Raw genomic sequence first — 25,060 nt, 5'->3', positions numbered from 1 at the left:
TGATTTTTTACTAACAGAAAATTTGCAGACGGTAGAACATTCTATCAAGTAGATATTGTTCACAAGTATAACAAGCAGGAATCAAACCCTTCATTCTTTTGGTGGTCAAATAGGACATTTTAATATGAAACAACCTTCTTAGTCAAAAGACAGTTTCAAAGATCTCCAAGACAGTTGAAAAGGCATGGGAGACCTTTCAGTCAGTGGTAAATAAGAATATTGTCTTTGGATCTGAATGGATTGACTTACATTGGTTCAAGAGAAAGAATCTTCTCTGTTAACTAGAGGAGCTCTTCTCTGTCTTCTGGGACCAAAGAAAAGCTTTGAATAATGATGATGGAATTCTCACAAGAGAAAGCCATTTCATATTTGCTTTCACAAACACAGAACTCTTTGCCTGTTTCCCCCCCCCCCAGCAAAACAGGAGAATGCATGCAAAAGCTTCTCTACTGTGAACAAAGAAATACCAAAAGCATGTCTCATCTTGTAGATGCTTCTCCTGCCCAGTATAGCACAAGTTATCTATACAGAGCAGAAAAAGAATTTATGACACTGAGGTCTGCATATGGATTTTTGAACATCTCCAAAAACAAATCAGACACATATATTCATGGTTCAATCTGTTATGGAGATAACAGTGCACTTGGAAGGTGCAGTTCCCTAGGTTGCGACAGTCAGCCACTGTATTTAATTTTCCCTTAACAGAGAAATCCTTCAAAGGTGGGCTGGAGAAAGCAGGTGGTGAATGAACCACCACTTCCAAAACTCTACTAGGCTTGTGCAAGCCTGGGGCAGAAGGTAGAGGTGGGTTTTCACTCCCCCCCCCTTTTTCCTCATTAGTTCATTTAAAAATAAAATCTCTCCCATTGGTTCTAATTGGAAGGAAAATAACTATGCCAGTTCCAGCAATTGTTCTGTTTGGGAGGTGTTTCCAGAGAGCCTTCGGGCTTAGGGCGGTATATAAATTAAATTAAATAAAAACAAGGAGGGTTTGGATTTACTTAATCCAGAACGCCCCTTTTTTGGCCTTACTCTCCTTGGAACACGAAAGGGAGATCAACAATAACAACTGAGCTTTCTGCTATAACATTGGGGAGGCCTTCAGCCTCATACCTCTCCCTTGGACCACAAGCCTTCCTCTCCAACTGTGAGTATCTCCAGTATGGCACAGCCTCCCTCCAGCCACCCTTCCTAGGGGCTTAGGATTGCTCCCTAAAAAGTATTCAAAAGGTTGTGTCCCATTTCCTCCCTCCCCCACTTTTATACTTACCACCTTTAATTTTTGTTCCCAGTTTGCTGTTCAGTTTACTCCCAAATGGTCATGGTTGTGGAGAGTAGACATTTTAGTTTGATTGCTGTGGTTCAGGCATATCATCCAGAAAAATGCTGTTTTATTGCCTTTGTAGCCCACCCTTCATCCAAGGAGCTCGGGGGAAAGTACATGGTCCTCTCCCCCACGTACACACAAATAATGGTTGTACCAAAGGACAACATTGTTATTAGTTCTTAAAAACACAAAATCATATAGAACTTCAAAATGTGTACATTCAAAAATTAGAAATCAAGAAGACAAATTGTTGTACACTTTATCAAACACATGAAATGTACACATACAGACAACCCAAAATTAACATAAAAATCTTTAGAAGCTCCATTTTTAAAAAGCCTTACAGAGCTATCACTTCTAGTGTGAATACACGCTGTGAGAAACTAACCAAACACCCATTAGAAAACATAAATAAAACAACTACTGACTATATAGCTCAACATTAATTAGTGTTGAATTAGTAGGGAAATACTACTAGCAGGCCCTCATGTCTCGCCAGACAATCCATACCTTTCTCTTTTCTTCTCCTTAAGAGCTAATAGCACACATTCATGGTTAAGCCACAGGTTGCCAACCTTTTTAGACCAGTTGGTACATTTGGAATTTTGGGAAAATACCATGAGCACCAGTCACAAAAAGGCTGTCATGAGGATGTGGCATAATAGCTGACACATCTACATGAACAGAAAAAGAGACAGAACCACAAAATGGTGAAAACATGCCTACCCATCTGCCATCCTGTCAATGGAGAAAAAGGCACCTACATAATGTAGACATGTTTAAGGATGGAGTTTCAATGTAGCCAATGCAAACAGCAATTGAGCTGGGGAAGACCAAACAGTCTCTTGTGTATTGTGAATTTCGGAGGGGATATTTGAGGGAAACTTTCATGGGTTGACATAGAGGTCCTGGTGGGCACACTGGTCATGTTGGTGACATGTGTGAAGTTGATCCTGAGTCAGCAAAATACCTAACTCCAGAGTTCTAATTCAAGCCTTTTATTAAAGTTTCACAAATAAGTGAATGAGAGAAAACAAGGGACAAATAAAAATAGGAGGAAAATAAACAAATTAAATAAGTATTCTAACTAGCACTTGCATTTGATAGAGATCCCAAAATTAGTTCCAGTAACTTAAAGACAGAACCATATCATTCCTCGTTGTGCCAATGGCATGGGTATCCACTCTGGAAGGGAACAAGCAAAGCTTCCTCAGGAAAAAAGAAGACAAGGCATACTCAGACTCACCCCATTTTATGTTGGGAGGGTGATGATAACTGACTTGGGGGAGGATCCCATCAAAAGGCAGTACCAGGGTGTGTGGGATGCAGAGATGGGTGCTTACTGCTTAGCACTTGTCCTTCATGAGGATCAGAGAAGGGGAGGTATAAACTGAAAATGATCCCCCACTCATCTCAGAGAGGATGCTTATGGCCATACAAGAATAATGACGTAGACAAGGTGCTTGTGATGATGCGGCCAGCAATGTGTCCTCTTGACCCTTGCCCTTCTTGGCTTATTAAAGCTTGCCGAGGGGGATTGACTAAGTGGATCCAGGGTGTGGTCAATGCATCATTGCAGGAGGGAGTGGTTCCAACCGCCTTGAAAGAGGCGGTGATGCAACTACTCCTGAAAACTACTCCTGGACCCATTGGTTTGTGACAACTATCGACCGGTTGCAAATACCCCTTTTTTAGGGAAGGTGATTGAGAGGGTTGTGGCACAGCAATTGCAAGTACTCTTGGGTGAAACAGATTATCTTGACCTATCCCAGTATGGATTCAGGCCTGGTTATGGGACTGAATCAGCCTTGGTTGCCCTGATGGATGACCTTTATCGGGAGAAGGACAGGGGGAATGCGACCCTGTTATTCTTACTTGATCTCTCAGTGGCTTTTGATACCATTGACCATGGTATCCTTCTGAGCTGACTTGGTGAGATGGGTATTGGAGAAACTGTTTTCCAGTGGTTCCAATCCTATCTCCAAGGTCGCTCTCAGAGAATAGCATTGGGTGACTGTCTTTCGGCCCCCTGGCAGTTGTGCTGTGGGGTGCCACAGGGTACCATCTTGTCCCCCATGCTGTTTAACATCTATATGAAGCCCATGGGAGCAGTCATCAGGAGATTTGGGGTAAGGTGTCAGCAGTATGCTGATGATACCCAGCTCTATTTTTCCATAACTTCAGAATCGGGAGAGGCCGTGCAAGCCCCGGACTGCTGCCTGGACTCAGTGGTGGGCTGGATGAGGGCCAATAAACTGAGTCTGAATCCTAGCAAGATGGAGGCACTGTGGGTTGGTGGTTCTTGAGTTTGGATAATTGGTCAGTTGCCTTTGGATGGGGTCGTACTACCTCTGTAAGAGCAGGTCCGTAGTCTGGGGGTGCTCCTGGATCCACCTTTGTTGCTAGAGGCCCAGGTGACCTCCATGGGTGGAGTGCCGTTTACCAGCTTCGGCTGATAAGGCAGCTGCGGCCGTTTCTGGACTGGGATAGCCTGACCACTGTTGTCCATGCACTGTTAACCTCCAGGCTGGATTACTGTAATGTGCTCTATGTGCGGCTGCCGTTGAGGTTGGTCTGGAAGCTGCAGCTGGTGCAAAATGCAGCAGCGAGACTGCTCACTGGGGCAGGATATTGCCAACATGTCACCCCGCTGCTGAAAGAATTGCACTGGCTGCCCATTTGCTACTGGGCCAAGTTCAAGGTTCTAGTTTTGGTGTACAAAGCCCTATACAGATTGGGACTAGGATACCTGAAAGACCATCTTACCCCTTATATACCCAGTTGATCACTGTGCTCTGCAGGTGAGGGACTCGTGCAGATACCATCTTATCAGGAGGTTCGTTCTGCACAATATAGGAAACGGACCTTTAGTGCGGTGGCACCTACCCTATGGAATTCCCTCCCCTTAAATATTAGGCAGGCGCCATCTCTGCTATCTTTTCGGCGCCTTTTGAAGACTTTTCTCTTTCAACAAGCCTTTTAAGTTGAGACCTATCCCAGTCTGCATCTGTGTTAGAATTGCTTTTAATATGTTTTCTTTAATAATATGTTTTTAACCTTTTTTTTTTAAAAAAAATGTTTTTAAAGCTTTTTAAAAATGTTTTTAACATTGTTTTGTTTTAATGTATTTTAATGTATTTTAAGGTCTTTTATGATGTTTTAAAGTGGAACAGTCTCCCCAAGGAGGTGCGCCTGGCACCGACATTGTTATCCTTTCGGCACCAGGTTAAAACCTTCCTCTTTTCCAAAGCATTTTAAAGTTAACCTGATTTTCATATCTGTTGTACTGATTTTAGATTGTTCTTATTTTATATGTTCTTATTGTATTATATTGTGTATTTTATTGTATTCTCTGTGTTCACCGCCCAGAGAACTATTCCTAGTCGGGCGGTATAAAAGTCTAATAAATAATAAATAATTTAGCATTTCTGTTTGCTGCCCTGGGCTCCTGCTGGGAGGAAGGGCAGGATATAAATAAAAAAATAATAAAATAAATAAGAATAAGAAGAGGATGCTAGAATCAAGGGTTTTTGTCCTCTTCCGAGAGCTAGACAATATCTGGTGTTAATGTGAACATATAAATCCTTAAACAGACTTGGGACCCAAATACTTGAAAGCACCCTTCTCCCTATAGCAGCTGCCCTATGCACTAAGATCTCTTTGTTAGGGGATGCTCATTGGGTGGTGACACGAGATAGGTCTTCTCTGTGGTGATGTCCTGTTTATGGACCCCCCACCCTCTAATATATGGCTGGTGCCATTGTTTTTCGTGTTTCAGCACTAGTTAAACCCAGTTTTTTGCCCAGATTTTTGTAGCAAGCTGACTTGAGATGTGCCAGCTTAATACAGGCTGGGTGTTCATCTGCTGTAATACTATATTCTGACAGTGTACATTTTATTTGATGTTTTAATGGTTTTAATGGGAATTTTACTGGTGTAACCTAGTCTGGGATTATAAAGTGATGAAGGGTGGGCTAGAAAGAGCATGCATAAATAAATAAATAAATAAATAAAATCAGCACCATAGCTTTGTCTTATGTATTAGCCCAACTGTGTATGGGCTTCACTCATTTCTACCTGACGGACAAGATATTGTTAATAGAATAACTTTGTTTCAATGTTCAATATTGCCAACATGGTTTGCTGTACATGTTGTTGGACTACAACTTCCATCATCCCCAACTAACATGGCTAATAGTCAGGGATGATGGGAGTCATAGTTCAAGAACACCTGGAGGAAACCACATTGGCTATATCCATTACACCACAGTGGCTGTACATGAGCCTGCTACAATCAGTGCTTTCAAGAAATGTAGTAGGAAGACAGATTACGTCTGCGTATGTGTGAGCAGATGAGCTTCAGGTCTCATCAGATCTGAAGAGTTGCCACAAATATATGAATGGTATCGTAGCCTGTGGCGCTCCAGATGTTTTGGGACTCTAACTCCCATCAGCTCCAGCCAGAATGGCCAATGGTCAGCGATGATGGGAGATGTAGTCCAACAACATCTGAAGAGTTTGCTATAGCAGTAAATATGACATCCGAAACCAATCTAAGGACTCATCCAAATGGAGCGGGATAATCCACGTTTTCCATATCCGGTTCGTCATCTGACAGTCCTCACTTTGCCTGTTTGTTCGCTCTTTCCCAATAAAAAAACCCGCTTTTTTTGCGCCCACACATGCAGTGAGAGGACCCGTACTTCTTCTTGCTTTTTCCCAGCTCTGCCCATAACACTTCCCCCTATCAGCCAATTGGTCCGCAAAAATATGACGTATGCTCCTCTCCCCCTTTGCAACAAAGCACAACAAGGCGCATGCGCTTGAATGTACAAGCACGGAAGTTTGAATTTCCTGATGGTTTGGTAGTAGTGGCTGTAATGGAGTTCCTTGTTGCTCACCACTCTGGAGCAGCGCCAGCCGGGGGGGTGTCTCCAGGTGCCCCTGACCATCCAGGGGGATTGTGGGCAGTGCAAGGGATCAGCGCTTGTAATCGCCGGGCGAATCCCCCCGTAACCCTTGGGCTCATTCACTGCAGGATTCAGCCCCGGACCGTTATGCGGCTCGGCGGCAGGAATGCTGCCCCTGAGGGAAGCAAACAGGCCCCCCGCACGGGTGGCCGCTCTTGGCTCAGGCAGGGAATGCAGGCAAACAGCCCCGTGTGCTGCTGTGTCAATCTGCGCTGAAGCAACCAGCACAGGCTTTGTGGTGTTCCCTCTGATAAAAGAAACATGCAAACCACTTATATGCCTATAATTCCTGTATTTTTGTTTGTTTGCATGCTTTTATACCTTTACGCACATTAACATTTCTGGAGATACACATGATTGCAATTCCACTTATTTCTCCAGAACAGCAAGTAACAATGTGTCATGCCTAGGAAGGTAGACCACCAGTCTCTATGCTTGCAGGTGGCTGAGACGCTCTAGCAAACCATTTATATGCCAATAATTCTTGTGGGTTTTTTGCTCGTATTTGCGATATTTTGCAAAAGTGACTGTATGCTTTTCAGCTCAGCTGGGCTGCAGAGAACCTGCAGGCTATGGCTGAAATTGACAAGACTCAAAGAGAGTAGCCTTGCAGGCAGGAAAGCTAAATTGACTAAGGGTGCGTGAGTGTCTGTAATCCAACAGAAAAGCCTCTATTTCTCTTCTCTCCCCCTCTCCCTCGACTCTGGATGCCTGGAAGCAAAGACCAAGACGTTCAAGAAGGGCATTTGATGCGGGGGGTGAGGGGTGGGAGGTGGAGGTGAGGCAAAGATAAATATTTTCTCCCTTGAAAAAGTTTACAAACAACCACAATTGCAGATCTCACCCTGAGCGGCTGCCCAGTTTGCAGGCTGGCTAAAAATTAACCGCTGTTGCTGCTTCTGCACAAATGTGCTTTTTTGCATCTGCACAGTAGAAGTTGCAGGGGGGGGGCAACACTACGCCATTGCTCTGATAGGTTCCTTTTTCCTGGGCTTTCCCCGGACATTCGCGCACATGCACAACAGTGGAAATAGGTGATTGGCTGAGAATGAGGGAAGGGATATGAGGAACCGCCCAAGAACTGCCCATCAAACGCCCACAGCTGTAAAGTGCGCGGTATTTCATCCGAGCTGCTGAAGGTACAGCAGATGATTCCTGGTTTAAAAAAGCAAATTGCATGATTTGCAGTATTGCAGGAGCGGATTTAACCACGCAAAAATGCGCAAAAGCCCGTGGCGTCATATGGACGACCAGAAAATAATGAAAACACAAAGCGATCCTGTCACACATTTTATAGTCGTCTGGATGAGCCCTGAGACTGCGGTCCTCTAGCCATTCCATTAATGCAGTCACAGCCCTTGCATAAAGGTTAACAGAGTGATATTCTGGTATTTCACCTAAACTCCCAGTTAATTCCTCACCAGCACAATTGCAGTCCTTTGATGGTAAATGGAAGTGGGAAGGAACACATGCTTTCCAAATGCTTTGTATAAGTGAAAAACATAGCTGAGAAAATTTCACCAAGGCTATAATATTTCCATACTGTGCTGCTAATCTAGACTGAACTCCATTATTACAGCCAACAGCATGGCAGAAAAAATAGTTTCTTTTACAGGCCTGTATCCTCAGAAGGGAATCTTCCTCCTTGCTTGCAGGAAAAAGAAAATAGCTGTTAGGATCAAAATTGAACCTCAGGCGTCTGCAATACTATAGTTCACTTGCCTTACCCAAACAAAGTCAGGCATTATGGGAAATAGAACCAAAATGGCCTTTAGTTGACTTTTGATATAAAATGTCAGTTTATTCCCTGGCGACCTGACCCTTACCTACATTCCAGTGGCTCGCATAATAAAAGCCGGTTTAAGCTGGAAACTTCCCTACTATGTATCTCTTGTATCACATCCATGCCTATAACCTTGTTTATTGCTATAAAGGTGCCTTGCATAGAAATGTTATAAGCTGTTCCGCTGCCCCACAGATCTTGACTTGTGAAACCCTTTGATATGCAAGCGTAGTAATTTTCATGTCTGTCTCCTACCCATGGGGCGCCCGGTTACAGCCGGCCACCCCTTTATTCTTCCCTTCTTCTGTAGTTGCATGGTGCTTATCTCTAGGACATGCGAAGTATGCAGACATGGAATCTAAGAGATAATCTTAGTGTTTCCACTTTCGTCCTTCCCCCTACACCCCTTTACCTCCTTTTGTCTGCCCCAAAGCTATAGTGTCTAGCAACTGCTTCTTTTGTATTTTGTGACGTATGCCCGATACTGTAAACTTCGGGGTGAGCCTATATAAACCCTATGACACCAATAAACGAGGTTCCCATGCTGGCCGACTTTGGCTTGTAAGTATTGGGTCCCCTTTGCAAAGGTTCTTTGTCTCATGTTACTTGATCTCTGATAGTGGGTTCATTCGCACTCAACTCCGCACTCTTCCCGGGTGTAATAAGCGAGTTGGGGTTGTCAGGGCGACTTGCGTGTTGGGTTTGGACCTAACATAGCCAACTTCACAGGTATGGGTATTTCAGCCTCTAATACCTATTTTGGCTTCTTAATCAGTCACTGCCTCAGCTCTAGTCATAGGACTAGACTGAACTGAAAGGGATACATGTTGTAGAGTAGGTTTTGTCTCACTGCAAGGAAGACAGACCGTTCTACAATGTTTAAACTGGATATGGAGCATCAGGCATTACTGGTTACAACAGAAATAAGCAGGAAGAGTGAAAGAGAAACTAAACTCACAATTCAGGAAGGCCATCAGCTTCCTGTTCCTATATGCATCACCCTTCTGTTGGCTTTTTCTACTCAGTATAGTAAGTATTGATTACAGACTGTTGCTTATTCCAACAATATGAACAGGCTGTGGTTCCTTTAAGGTCATTTTTCCTTTCCCTCAATTGCTAGACTGCAGGTTGGCCTGTAAGACTGGGGTTTGACTAACAGGGACCCTGAGCTTAGGTTCTGGCTTACATTAAGCTGTTCTCTGCTCTTAGGGCTACTCACAGGATCCTTTATGTATATACTATTTGTATTCAGGCCTCCCAATGGAGAGCATAATCTCTGACCATGTGATAACTCCTCTGAGATTTTTAGGGAGGGATCATAGCTCAGTGGTAGAGAATGCATGCTGGGCGCAAAGAAGTCCATAGATTCAGCCCCCAGCATCATCATTTAAAAGGTGCAACAAGCAGTTGATGTGAAAAACTGCTGCCTGAGACCCCAGAGATCCACTGCCAGTTAGAGTAGGCCAGAGAGGTAACCAATGTGGTGCCCTCCAGATGTTGTTGGCCAGTAATAAGGGATGATGGGAGTATAGCATGATTAGGGATGTTGGAAAATTCCATTGGAAATGGAAATGAGAGCAGAAATTGCTGCAATTTGCATGTTCAGCCAGGGTCAGGAATGGAAATCACATAAGCGAATATGAGCAGTATTCACTATCATTGGGGTGGGGGTAGTCCCCAAACGTTATTTAAATAATTGTGTTATGTTCTGCATTGTTTTTTACTTTTTCCTTCCACTGAAATGCATTTAAATTAATCACATTTATTTTGGCCACGGCAGATAGCGAGATGAATAATGTAGGTTACAGCAGAAGCCAAACTATAGTGGAACGGAAATAGCACTGATTGTGGCAAACACAGAACAGGACAGAAATTGCTGCCTGCTTACATTCCTAAGTGTGGTGTAATTATTACAGTGTCAGACTTAGACTACAGAAGCTGGAGTTTAAATTTCCACTCTGCCACAAAGCTTACTGGGTTGTTATTCCAGTGTTCAAGAAAGGGGACAGGGACGATCCCTCAAATTATAGACCAATCAGACTTTTATCTGTTGTGGGAAAGCTATATGCTAGCCTACTAAATGAGAGACTGAAATCTTGGATAGAGGAGCAGGATATCTTCAGCTGGGAGCAGGCGGGTTTTAGGAAAAATAGATCTACAATTGACCATTGCCTAGTTCTTAGTCATCTGGCGGAGAAATATAAGCGCTCCTATGGTAAGGGCCTTTTGTTGCCTTTATTGATCTTAAGGCCGCCTTCGACTCTATTTCAAGAGAATTATTATGGGTTAAACTATCCCAGACATCGATGGACAATCGACTTCTGTCCTTGATTAAATGTCTCTATCAATGCACAACACTTCGGGTACACTGTGGAGCTGATGGCAGTTTGACAAATTCCATCCCCGCTACTAAAGGGGTATGACAGGGATGTATTTTGGCCCCCACTCTATTTAATTTGTTTCTAAATGATCTGATTAAGCACTGTCTCGCCGATAATTTTCATTCTCCAAAGCTGGCTGGTATTAAGTGTCTGCTACTGCTATATGCAAATGATGCTGTGTTAATGTCCTTTTCGAAGGTTGGCCTTAAACGGCTGCTATGGGCCTTTATGACTTGTTGTGATAAAAATTTGCTTACTGTCAACTTCAATAAGACTAAAATTATGGTTTTCTCTCATCGGTCTTCGTTGCATCCATGGTTAATAAACGGCCAAAAGATAGACCAGGTCAGACAGTACAGATACTTAGGGATCTTGTTCTATGCTTCATTCTCCTGGTCTACACATATTCGGGCTACTATTCAATCTGTAAATAATAATCTAAAGGCCATCCTTCGTTTTTTTCTCGTAAAAGGCAGTCAGTATATTCCGGCTGCTCTTCAAATTTTAAAAACTAAAATACTTCCGCAACTTTTATATGGAATTCCAATTTGGGTACTGTGTTTTAATGCCAAGATCGAATCGGTACTTTCGGGCTTCCTGAGATCAATATTTAGAATGCCACGCTGTGTTTCCGCAGCTGGTTTGCATCTTGAAGCGGGATTTACCTCAATTGAGTGTTCTGGCTGGCTCCAGGCTTTTAGATTTTGGACAAAAATAACCTATGCAAACCCTCCTTCAGGACTCCCAAACTTAATCTGGAGTGACTCATATACCAGCTCCTGGTCTAAAAGCTTCAATGAGAAAATAAAGATTCTTGGCCTTTCAATGGATCTTCTATCCACTATGGATATTGGCACAGCTAACCATATTATTGGCCAGCGTATTAAGGACATTGACCTTCAATATTCTATGGCCAACGCTCGTAAAACCTGCTCTCCATCCTATTTTGGCTTAAATTTCCTTTTTCCAAACCGTGCAACCTATTTGGATGATTTGTTCATTCCTCGCTATCGGAACTTATATGCCAAGGCAAGATTTAATTGCCTTCCGTCGGCGATGTTAGAAGGCCGCTTTAATGGTGTACCATATGAAAGCCGTTTTTGTATTTGTACATTGAGAGAGATTGAAACCATTGCACATATTCTTTTCACATGTGATATGTATAAGGATGCCCGAACTAGACTTATTTTACCAATTATTAAAACTTTTCCTGGTAGATCTACCAATTGGCTTTTAAAGCATTTTCTATCTGATACAGATAAAGCCACTACTAAATCTATTGCAAAATTTTTATATGTAGCTCAGTCCATACGTAAAAGGATATCTGATATTAGTTTGCCTGTTTTAGAAGGACTGACAAATTGCTAATACTGTATCGGATTGTTTTTAGTTGTTACTTTCTGTTTTTAAATCTGACTATCTAACCAACTGTATATTGGGTCTATGACTGTAAATAAACATTACTTACTTACTTACTTACTTACTTAGTCACAAAGCTTACTGTGTGATCTTTGGGGCAGTCACCCTCACCTACTTCACAGGGTTGTTGTGAGAATAAAAAGTGGGACCACGTATGCTGCTCTGAGTTCCTTGGAGGAAGAGCAAGATAAAAAATGGATGGATGGATGGATGGATGGATGGATGGATGGATGGATGGATGGATGGATGGATGGATGGATGGATGGATTTTTTAAATGCATGGGATGAAGACAAAAGCACCCAACAGCCCTGATTTAAAGTGGACCCATTCTAGACATCTGTGCCCTTTAATTGACATGAAACTACCCCTGTGTTATTCCTTCTTTTTGTGTACATGTGCCTGGTACAATCTGGATTTCATTGGAGAGGTTAAGAAAGAATGGGAGAAAAAGAAGGAGAGGAATCATTTAAAAATGGTTAGAGGGTAGATGAGCAATTTCAGGAAGCCCATCAACTCAGGGTGAGGATGTGACCTGGGAATAAACATGCCCGTTATTTATTTATTTTTAAGTCTGTGCAAAACTATCATTCAAGTCTACAAATAAAGTGAATACAAATTTCATGTATGCAGCTTTGATAAAGGACATTGCAAAATGAATATATTTTGTATTGCAGAAATGCATTATGGATGGATGTAAATACATTTATAGCCCATATTTAAAATGCTTCTGAATTAAAGTATCTGTATATAAAGTGCTTTTTATTCAAAGTATTGTGTTTGGTATTTGAAATGCATCTTGATTCAAGTTTTGCATTATGTATCTGAATTGCTCAGACATGGTCACTTCAAAGGAACACAGGAAGCTGCCTTATACAGACTCCAGCTGTTGCTCCATCTAGTCCAGTACTGTCCACACAGACTAGGAGGGTTTCAGACAGATAATCTCCCCCAGCCCTACCTGGAGTTGCCAGGGATTGAATCTGGGAGCTTCTGCATGCAAGTCAGTTACTCTGCCACTGAGCCACAGCCCTTCCCATTTCTCTCAGTTCTGTCTGTTTGGTAAAGTACACCATTCTAAAAACAAAGAACAGCACCAAGGTGAGATCCCAAGACTCAAAATCAGATTTGCGGGCTGCTGCTACCAGGAGGACCCTGATGCTTCAGAACATAACTTTATGAAATGTAGGAGCTTAAACAAGCAAGCTGTGCAATAGGATAGAAACAACTCCCTACGCTACTTGTTAGTCTGGCCTCAAAGTCAGCCTGTGACCAGCCTTCCTTGTTAGGTGGGACAGCCACATTTCTAGGTGGGGCATTTGGGGGGAAGAGGCGCATAGTGCCAAACAATCCCCCCCCCACTGGTGGAGAGGATGTGAGGGTCAGGCCAGGGAAAGGGAAAGGCAGTGACCTTCACCCTCATTCTTCCTCCATGCAGAGAGTGTGCTAACTTACATCAGGGGCTATGTAAAGGCCAAGTTAACCAAAACTTTAGTATGTACATCAGGATTTTTTTTTGTTGTTTCATAAGAAAAAAGGATGTTAAGGATATAGTTAACAAGGGGATACCAAATGGTGTAAAACAAACAAAATAGTTTATTCTATAAACTAAGACATTAAAAACTAGTGTGGAAGTTACAATGCTCTAACCATTCATATTTCTAGAACTGTTCTTGTAGGAAATTATGGCCCTCGCCATAAATGAATGTAGTTTAAATCTATTTAATTGTCTCACCCTTTTTTGAGATTTCCTCAGGAATAGCAGACTCAAAAGCTTGACTTTGCCTATAACTACAGGCCTCTTTCACTTGTGGCCTGCCCCTTATCCTGATTCTTTATGAACTGAGCTACTTTGGTAATGAGTGAGCTCCTGAACTTGGCTTTGATGCTGGATTAGGTATCTCAGTTTTAGATTCCACCCAAAAACCAAACTTGTCCATACTATAAGTTTAGGAAAGGACAGAGAGAAAAATAAATACTTCAGGGTGTTTGTTAACTCCTTCAGCATTCCCCCTTCTAGTCATGTTCTTGACCTTTATATTTTCCTTCCTGTGGGACAATCAAGGGGAAACTTTTTTAGTTGCTATATAAAGGACTAACTAAGCAATTGGAAACTAACTGTGGAGAGCAGTTGGATTTTTTTTAACTGGTTGCTGGGTTTATTTTCTTTCTGCTTGGAAACCCGGAAAAATCCTCATGCTGTGCTTCATTCTTTGGGAAAATCAGAAATTAGGCCTGAGTTACAACCTAGGTCGCCAGCCAGCCAACTATAGTGTGAACAGTGTGCACAGCAGTGTTTCTATTCCTGTAGTCTGTTTTCATCTTTTGCCATCAATTACTCAAGAAAAAGAAAAAGTCCCTCAGAGTACCACAGAGAATTTCTTTGGAATTCCAGCATGTGTGGGATTTTGAGCTGACCTTATTTTTGCAAGGTAACCAAGGGTGGTGTGTGTGTGTTTTCTTTCCAGTAGACATTTCTGCAGCACTCTGCAGCCTCCCTGGCTATCCCAATTCCTGACCTGAAAAAGCACTATGGGAAGAGTTCATGAGGTCTTCCTCTGGGATTTAGTTGGAGTGCTGGCACCTGGAATGGCTTCTGAGTACAGGCCACCAGAGAGATTATTTGAAGAACAAAAGAAAGGACATCCACAAACACTCGTCAATAAGGTAAGTACAACAACAAAAAACCCTGCACCCCAGCCATGAAAATTTCACCAAAATCATCTCTCCTCTTTGATAATGCAGTTTTTTTTCTCATTAATTGATGAAAAACAGGGGGTGGGGTGGGAACTCACCACTAACCAGCAGCAACATAGGAAGCAAGATATGTTCTTGTCTGTTTTCAGGTTCGTATATTGAGATTCACTGAATTATATGCTATTAGCCATCCCAGAACCTATGGCCATACTACCCTGAACACGCCCGATCTTGTCTGATCTTGGAAGCTAAGCTGGGTCAGGCCTGGTTAGTACTTGCCTGGGAGACTTCCTGGGAATACCGGGTGCCGTAGGCTTAGAGGAAGGCAATAGTAAACCACCTCTGAATACCTCTTACCATGAAAACCCTATGAATATATATAAAAAAAGATTCATAGGGCAGCCATAAGTCATAATCGACTTGAAGGCATATAACAACAACAAGCCATCTCAGAAAGTAGTGCAGGTCGGGGTTTTCTACACATATTTTTGTCTAAATGTGCTTAATAGAACAGAACCTAATGTTGATTGGGTCCAGCAAGCGCTCCTCCGACACACAGAACAATAATAGCAGCAGCAAGCCCTAACATTTCTCTGCTGCTCGTTAGGGTTGCTTGATTCCTTTCTCCAATTTAAAACTGATTCATCTCTGTTAAACATGAGAGTTTCCTAATAACATGGATCAGCATTCATTGCTTTAATTAACAAATAATTTCCTTTAGGGGTAACTTTAGGAGACACCACTGTAAGTACTCTAAAGTAAAAGAAAGCCTCATCTTTATATTCTTTGTTCATATTTCATGCCTTTGTGAATTATGTACACAGAGACAGTTCAGCCTCTCCTTAAGCTCCACTCTGCTCTTCTTTCCTCAAAGGTCAGAAGTTAGCCATGGGCTTCATCCATCAGAAGCTGTTTCACATTAACAAGTGTTGCACCTAGAGCAATGCAATATAATCCCTTATTGGGCTGTGCTCTTGTCTAAAGCACCCTTTCCTTCCATGATGTCATTTAAGATCCAAGAAAGGCAATGGAAAAACTGTTTATAAGCCCAAATATAACTTTCACGCCGCTTAAATCAGCCCTAGATCAATTGCAAACTGGAACCAGTATGGTTTCACATAGCAAACATGTAATAGGGTGATAACTAAGAAGAGTGGATATAGGTGCAGAATAGGTACCACCCTCACCCCATGGCTCTGATATGGCCTATAGTCAGAAGACTGTTCTAACAACCCACTATGTACACATTGCTGGGCTAGTGCCATGGTTCACATTCTTTCCTTTCCTTTCTGCAGACTACTTGAAAATTGCCAGGATCTCAGCAGGCCACTTAATTTTTTTTTTTAAGTACATACTTAACTCATATTTTAATAACATTTTTCTTCAGTGCCCACTCCTCAGCAAAAGCACTATATTATGAAAACCATGGGTCTTTTGCCAGGTCACTGAGAAGGGCCCCTTTTAAAATGATATAGTGGACTGCACCAGTGCCATATCACGAAAATCATGGGTCCTAGGCTAGAGCCTTCTTAGCCTGTTCGATAATCTGGCCCTGATCAACGGCCTCAATTTCTATCATCAGAAAAATAAAACAGGTGAAGGGCCAAATACAGATATTTTCAGCCATTCTACAACTCTTCTACAGACCACCTGAATGGAACTTGTGGACCATATTTTGAAAACTTTTGGACTAGGAGTTCAAACATGATGATGTGTGGATAGTGTCATTACATAGTTTAGTCAGGAGATGGCACTGGACTTAGTTGTATCTGGGTTGAGTCAGGGGTTTCCTGTTGCTGTTCTGTTCTTGTTGAAAAAAGACACCCTGCTCATCAGCCAAAAAGGCTCCCAGAGTAGCTTACATACAATCAATTAAAACTAGACAGCCTCTGCCCACAGGCTGACAATCTAAAAAAACACAACACACAAGGGAAAGGGGGTAGGGAAGGGAGAGGAAAAAAGGAAAACTCAGGCACCAATTCTTAAAATGACAGCTCAGAGGCAGAAGCTTGTCTTTCAGCAGAGCTGATGGAATGAGCCCTGCTTCCAATCTCGCCCACTGAGGCAGCTTGATTGAGTGGCCACGATTTGAAATATACGATCTTTCCAGTACAAAATATAATCAGTATTTTCTACTGATATTTTAAACAGTACAAAATATCAAACAATACATCAGGAGTAGTCAATGTGAGGCCTTCAAGATGTTGTTGGATTCCAACTCCCATCTGCCCAAGCCAATATGGCCAATGGTTAGGAATATTGTGGGGCTGCAGTCCAAACAACTTCTGAAGGGCATCAGATTGCCCACCTGTGCAATACATCAGTAACAATGGTAACAGTAAAATATTTAACTTCTAATCCAATACCATCAGCCCACCATCCCCATAAAAATAGAGGCCCCTTCACACCATTACTAAAAGCAATAATGAATAATGAATATTTTTAGAGCTTGCTTAAACAATAGCAAGGAAGAGACTGATAGTATCTCTTGGGACAGGGAGCTTCACAACTGTGGGACCACCATGGAAAAGGTCCTGTCACTTGTGCCTGCCACCCTAACCTCTCTCCTCAGCAGGCATATGAGTAAGGCCTTTGTCACTGATGTTAAATCTTCAGCACATTTGTGTGAGTGCAGGACAAGTGGTCTTTCAAGTAACTTCGTTCCAGGCTGTTAAGGAATATCCCATGAAGGCTGAACTCAGTACAGCAAGAGTTCTCGCATATTACAGTTTGCTACTCCATCCTTCCTGCTTCCTTGTGTTCTACTACTTTTAACATGCTAGAATCTGGAGCAGTTCCTGCACTTTGAGACTCTCACTGGGGCTGCTCGAGTTGGCTCCTCACCAGGGCTGGCACCAGGCGTGACTGGGCCCTTGGGCGCCAGCCTGGCCCGGGGCCCATGCTTCTAGCCCCCCCCAGACCATGTGGACTTCTGCTGCCATCTTGGTTGAATTCATCTTTGAACACTTCCTGTACAATTTGATATGGTTTCCTGCCAGTGGTCCCACCCCCCTTTTTTATTTTCATGCCTTTATAAAACTGTATGACTTGTAAATGGGCTTGTTCACCACCCAGAAAACATTCCATTATTGGATGGCATATATACCTGTTGTAAACAAATGGATAAAACCATCCCCCAAAACATGGATGGTGATTCTGTAGCAAATTGATAGAAGATGGGGGTGGGGGTGGGAAAAAGGAGAGGCTGGCATTTGTCAAAGAAGAAAGGAGTTGGCGAAACCACTGTGGAAAGCAGAGATCGGCTCAGTTTCAAAGAGGGCAACTTCACATATTAAACTAATAACATGTCCCTCGGCTTCATATAACAATAGCAGCCTGCTTTGTTTTAAGAACAAGTTAACTTTTATATGATAGGGTGCTTATTAAGAGCTACTTGTCCTTTCTTCCTTTGTCTGCAGTGCAGAACAGGGAGGGAGAGAAGGTCAAATGGAGTTCTGACCAGAGTACATACAATGGTGCCTTGCAGAGAAAGCACGCTCCTGACATGAATAACTAGGAGATTAACAATCCATTTTGCTCAGAAGGAGAGGTGGCTTGCGTTAAAGGTGCTATCATTTCTCACGACTTTCATACAGCACAGATGCTGCGAGGCACTGAGACGCAACTCCTTTTATTTTGCACAAGATTGTTTCTAAAGCTACCATGGTGATTGGCAGTCAGCAGAATATAATCGCAGTTGACATTTCAGGTCAATAGGAATGCAGGTCTGGAGCCAGCCATTTTTGGAAGCAATCCAGTTTGTTGTTTCACTTCTGATGCAGACGGCACTGTGACACATCTTATGCAATAAAACCTTGTGTAGATTTTTTTTTAAAAAAAGAATGAATTTTCTCTGCAATGCTTTGAATGGCACTTTAAGTGTTCTGTATTTAAAGTTTGTGTGTCATTGAACGAAGGTAATAGCTCTCCTCCCACTCTGCTTCAAAAAGAGAGGGAGAGAGAGAACGGTACTGTATTCAGGTTTTCTGTATTTGATCTGAATATACAAACTTTACAACAATCAGTCCCACTTGTGGTCTGGATTACAGGGGTTAGAAGAGGGAGGGGATAGCTGGAGGGCCTGATCCTGTTGTGTGGTTAGACTGGATGCACTTTTGGTTCCTTCCACTTCATGGTTATACTAATCCACAAATAAACAGAAAATGTAATGAAATGGAACACAGAAGTAAAAAATCTTAACCATTGGGCCTGACCTAACTCAGCTATGCCCATCTGAGTACTTGGTACAGCACCAGACTAAACTAGGGTATCGGGGTGGTGGTGTTACTATTGTCCATAGAAGCACCATCTCCTTCCCCAGGAAACCTCTTGATCTTGGGATGGACTTAGAGGGTCTGCACCTGGTGATGGGCCAGAGAATCAGACTCAGAATGCTACTGGTCTGTTGACCACCTGGTTGCCCAGCAGCATCCCTGACTGAGCTGGCTGAAGTGATCTGTGGTGTGGTGTTGGAGAACCCCAGGATGATAGTTATGGGTGACTCCAACATCCACATGGAGGCTGCCATTAGACCGGCACGGGACTTCATGGTCTCCATGACAACCATGGGGCTGTTTCAAATGGTCATTGGTCCAACACATCAGGCAGGGCATACACTTAATGTAGTCTTTACCCCAAGTAAGTGAAACTTTGTGGGATGACTCCCATGACTGGAATACAGCAATTGAAGGATATAACTTGTTCATGAAGAACAGAAGGGATAGAAAGGGAGGCAGAGTCACACTATATATTAAAAACATATATCCCTGCCAGAAAGACGGGAGGATGAGCTTGGTAGTCCCACCAAGAGTATTTTGATTAAAATTAATGGGGTAAGGAATAAAAGGAACATGGTGTTTGGAGTGTACTACCAACCATCCAATCAAGGAGAAGATGAGGATGAAACCTTTGAAAATCAAATTGCCAATGTCTCAAGAAGGTATGATGTAGTGGTAATAGGGGACTTTAATTACCCCAATATCTGTTGGGAGACAAATTCTGCCAAACATGGCCCCTCCAAGAAATTCCTGACTTGTTTTGCTGAAAACTTTCTTCTACAGAAAGTGGAGGAAGCAACTAGAGGATTTTTTAAAATTATTATTATTTGATTTATATTCCGCCCTTCCTCCCAGCAGCAGCCCAGGGCGGCAAACAAAAACGCTAAAAACACTTTAAAATACATTAAACAAAACAACGTTAAAACATTTTTAAAAAGCTTTGAAAACATCTTTAAAAACAAAAAAGGGTTAAAACATATTATTAAAGAAAACATTAAAAGCAATTCTAACGCAGACTGGGATAGGTCTCAACTTAAAAGGCTTGTTGAAAGAGGAAAGTCTTCAAAAGGCGCTGAAACGATAGCAGAGATGGCACCTGCCTAATAATTAAGGGGAGGGAATTCCACAGGATCAACTATCCTTGACTTGATTCTAGCCAATAGAGATGATTTAGGGCTGGTTCATATGGGAGCTGAACTTTGGATTAAAGATGCAGCTTTTTCCATCACAATAAGTTTGCAAGGTTCACACATTTCCAACCTTCCTACCTTCCAATCCACTGTTTTGCATTCACACTAGTTTGCGTTCATCTGGAAAGGTTTAGTATCACTGTTTCTTTTGGCCCCACCCTCTAATTTTACATGTGTACTCCCTCTGGTTGCTCAGTTACTGGGCATGTGCAAAAATTCTTCACCTTTGCAGTATTTCAACTACCTCCTGCCCACAACCGCTTCCAGAAGTTTGGCAGTTGAAAAGAAGTGGGGTCATCTGCCCCCCATTTCTCCAAGGTCCCTTTTTTCAGAGTAAATTTTCCCCCTTGCCTTGAAAAAACAATTTGCTATCCCCATGACTGTTCAGGCTTCAAGACTGAAGCCAGGAGAGTGCCTCAGCGTGAAATTGACATGACACTGACTAGACCCCCCCCATTCCTAGTAAAACCCTTTCTTCCTTTTTTTGAAATTAGCTAGTCGGAGACAGGGGTTTTTTTGTGTGTAAGACTGTGCCTCCTGTCACATCGCTGGTAATTGGCAGGTAGGTTTTGGGGAGATGTGGAGGTGATTCAGGCTACCCCCAGAGTTGCTCATTTCCCCTTCCGCTGGGGTGGAGTGCAGCAAACTGGAAGGGAAAAGCAGCGCCTCATGTGCAGCTGCCGAACCTGTTACCCTAGGTCATAAAAGTGATTTCAGCGAAACACGTTATGCACTCTAGGTGCCCTGTTTCTAGGGCATAGACGACAGCGACGCCACACACTTCGCAGCCCAACATTCCCTTCCTGCAAATCGGTGGCGCTGTGCGGTAAAGTCGTGGGGGTAGTTCAGCTTCGCTTTTGCAAAGCCCGACGGAGTTCGGGTGGAAAGAGTTTGAACCGTGCTGGTTTAAAAAAGAAAGAAAGAAAGAACAGGAGTAAAGGAAGGCAGTTTACATGGGGAGAAAGGGGTGAAAGAAAGGAGGGTTGCAGCAGTTCAGAAGAAGTCAGTCGGGAGTTGCTTGTTAAGCCAATGGAAACAAAATGCAATTCATGGAGAATTTAGTGGGCGGAGAAGGGGAGTATTGTTTTTAAATGTGTTCTTAAATTTGTAAATTTGTATATTGGTTTTTAATGTTTTTAATTGTTGTAAACCGCCCAGAGAGCTTCGGCTATGGGCCAGTATACAAATGTAATTAATTAATTAATTAATTAATTAATTAATAATAGAAAGTGATGATTCACCCCCCAGGAAAAAACATTGGAGCAAAGCACCTACATGGGAATAATGCTGCAAAGCGGAGATGGCTTTTCCTTCACTTTACGCAGTATCCCCGGATTGATTTAATGAGGATTTAAAGGTATAGCACAGTGGGGAGGAGAACCTAGCTGGGAGTCCAGAGTCTGTGAGTTCAAATCCCTGCTCGTGTCTCCTGGGTGAAAAGGGCCAGCTAAAGAACACCCCCACAGTGAGTGGCTCAGGGGTTACGTGCCCTGCCACCTGTGCAGCCCTGGGCAGGCTGCACAGTCCCAAGGAGCCCAGTTGCCCCCCAGCTGACAGTTGCAGACAAGGAAGGGGCTGGCTTGTGCAGCTGTGGCAAGCTGAGCAGGCCCTAGCCAGCTGGGGAGGACTAGCCTCAGAGGTAGGCAATGGTAAACCCCCTCTGAATACTGCTTACCATGAAAACCCTATTCATAGGGTAGCCATGAGTCGGGATCGACTTGAAGGCAGTCCATTTCCATTTTTAAAGAGAAAAACTGTGTCCTACCTTCTCTTTGCCTGCAACATCGTGTGAATCCTGTGAATTAAACAGGGTTCAAGTAGTACCAATCTCACATTAACTCCCTGTGTGAATGAGCCCTTAGTGGATGAAGTTGCAGTTATAGAAACTCTAGGAAAATGTGACCATGTTATATTTCAGTTCTTGATTTTAAAGGAAGCAAAAGCTGAGAGTAGCCATATGTGTACCTGGATTTCAGGAAAGCTGATCTTAATAAACTCAGAACAATGATAAGTGAGGTTCCATGGCAAGCAACCATAATGAGAAAAGGAATCCAGGATAGGTGGGAGTTTCTTAAAAAGGACATTGAGCAGGGGGTTGGACTTGATGGCCTTATAGGCCCCTTCCAACTCTACTATTCTATGATTCTATGAAAGGCAAAATTGCAAACAATTCCAACAAGGAAAAAAGATGCAAGACAGCAGAAGAATCCTATGTGGCTTCACAAAAAGCTTAGAGATGACCTGAAAACAAAAAAGGACACATAGAGGAAGTGGAAGGAAGCCGAGGCCACAAAGGAAGAGTACAGACAGGTAGCACAGAATTGCAAGGATGGTGTCAGGAAGGCTAAAGCTGAGAATTAGCTGAGGTTAACAAGGGATGCTAAAAGCAACAAAAAAGCTTTCTTCAAGTGCATGCATAGGAAAAGACAGAGGAAAAGAATGGTGGTATAGCTTCTCAGTTAGGATGGCAAACTGATAACAGAAGACAAGCAGAAGTGCTCAATTCCTACTTTGGCTCAGTCTTCTCACAAAAGAGGATCTATGACCCTCCTGGCAAACATGAAGTACAAGTTGAAAGGACAAGATTGTAGCTTGAGATTGATAGACAAACTGTCAAGGAATACCTAATTACTTTGAATGACTTCAAATTGACAGGCCTGATAAACGGCATCCTAGAGTGTTGAAGGAACTGGCTGAAGAACTGTCAGAATCACTGCCTATTATCTTTGTGAAATCATGCAGAATGGTTGAAGCGCTGGATACTGGAGGAGGGCTAATGTGGTGCCTATCTTCAAAAGGGGGGGGGAGAAGGAACCTGTGAACTACAGATCAGTCAGCCTAACATTAATCCCTGGGAAAATCTTGGAGCAGATTATGAAGTGGTCAGTCTGTAAGCAACTTGCAAACAATGCACTGATGACTAGAAGCCAACATGGATTTGTCAAGAACAAATCCTGCCAGATTAATATCTCATTTTTGATTAGGTAATGTCCCTGTAGGAATGCTGTGGACATAATATATCTTAATATATCTTAACTTTTCTAAATGATAAAGTGGCTCATAATATTCTGATTAGCAAACTAGCTAAATTTGGACTGCATGGAACAACTATCAGGTGGATCCACAGTTGACTACAGAATCATATTCAAAGAGTGATTATCAATGGATCCTTCTCAAATTGGGTGGAGGTAACAAGCAGGGTACCACAGGGCTCAGTCCTGGGCTCAGTTCTCTTCAACATTTTTATTAATGACTTGGATGAGGAGGTTCAGGGAATGCTCATCAAATTTGCTGATGATACAAAATTGGGAGGGATAGCTAATACCCTGGACGACAGAAACAAAATTCAAAGTGATCTTGATAGACTGGAGCATTGGGCTGAAAACAACAGAATGAAATTTAACAACAATAAGTGGAAAGTTCTAAATGTAAATGCACTGCCTTCAAGTCGATTCCAACTTATGGCAACCCTATGAATAGGGTTTTCATGAGGCTGAGAGGCAGTGACTGGCCCAAGGTCACCCAGTGCACTTCATGGCTATGTGGGGATTCGAACCCTGGTCTCCCAGGTCATAGTCCAACACCTTAACCACTACACCACACTGGCTGTACACCTAGGAAAAAGAAACCAAATGCACAGTTATAAGATGGAGGATACTTGGCTCAGCAATACTAGATGCGAGAAGGATCCTGGAATTGTTGTTGATCACAAGCTGAATATGAGCCAACAGTGCAATCTGGCTGCAAAAGAGGCAAATGCTAGTTTAGGTTGCATTAACAGAAGTATAGTTTCCAAAATACATGAAGTACTTAGTTCCCCTCTGTTCAGCACTGGTTAGGCCTCATCTTGAGTATTGTGTCCAGTTCTGCACACCAAACTTTAAGAAGGATGCAGACAAACTGGAACAGGTTCAGAGAAGGGCAACAAGGATGATCAGGGGACTGGAAACAAAGCCCTATGAGGAGAGACTGAAAGAACTGGGCATGTTTAGCCTGGAGAAGAGAAGACTGAGGGGAGATATGATAGCACTGCTCAAGTACTTGAAAAGTTGTCACACAGAGGAGAGTCAGAATGTCTTCTTGATCATCCCAGAGTGCAGGACACGGAATAAAGAGCTCAAGTTACAGGAAGCCAGATTTTGGCTGAACATCAGGAAAAACATCCTGTTAGAGTGGTATGACAATGAGACCCATTGCCTAGGGCGGTGGTGGGCTCTCCAACACTGGAGGCATTCAAGAGGCGATTGGACAGCAATGCATGATTTAATTTGGATCTCTGCATTGAGCAGGGGGTTGCACTCAATGGCCTTATAGGCTCCTTCCAACTCTACTATTCTATGATTATATGATTCTAAGTTATATTAGGGATGTGCTGAATGGAGGGGTCATGCAATGACCCTAGTCATGGTCGGCTCATTACCTAGTGAAGTTTGGACTGGTAGTGACAATTCTCCTCTGTAAGGGTGGTGGCCCTGTTTTGATGGCCTGCCCTCGGAGACTGATGGAACCTGATGTGTTTCTGAATGCTCTGGGGGATTTTCCAGTGGAGAAAGCTGATGATCTTGTGGAAGCCCTGGTCTTGCTATGGAACGGCAAGATGAAACTGGTGGTTGACACAATCGCTCCCAAGCATCCTGCCCAGTGTAGCCTGAGTGGCTCCTTGGTATTCTGGGGAGCTTTGGGCTGTGAAGCAAGCTGGATGAAGACTAGAGCACAAGTGGCACAAGTCTCCCTCACAAGCCAACTGAACACTGGTCAGTGCACACAGTCATGTCCACCATGTGGCAGTGTGGGCTGTGAAGAAGGCTTACTTCACAGCTTGCATTGCATCCTCTAGTAGCCGGCCAGCAGAGTTATTTCAAACAGTCTGAAAGTTACTGACTCCCACTGTGAGGGAGAGGCCTCTGGAGCATTTGAGAACCCACTGTGATCAGTTGGCTGCATGCTTTGAAGATAAAGTCACTCAACTTCAGAGTGACCTTGATTCTGCTGCTGTTGAAGTTTCAGATGAAGGACCC

The 25,060-nt window shown here is 42.9% G+C and overlaps 2 pseudogenes; both read left to right on the top strand.

Annotated features, from left to right (window-relative positions):
• LOC133389667 (dihydropyrimidinase-like) overlaps positions 1–25,060 on the top strand; it is a 78,713-nt pseudogene that overhangs the window by 34,087 nt on the left and 19,566 nt on the right.
• Positions 14,773–14,891, top strand: LOC133389749 (5S ribosomal RNA; annotated as a pseudogene).

The sequence above is a fragment of the Rhineura floridana genome, chromosome 7, assembly GCF_030035675.1.
Source record: "Rhineura floridana isolate rRhiFlo1 chromosome 7, rRhiFlo1.hap2, whole genome shotgun sequence".
NCBI lineage: Eukaryota > Metazoa > Chordata > Lepidosauria > Squamata > Rhineuridae > Rhineura > Rhineura floridana.
Note: the sequence above shows the minus strand (reverse complement) of the source record. Positions and strands in the feature narration are given on the sequence as shown.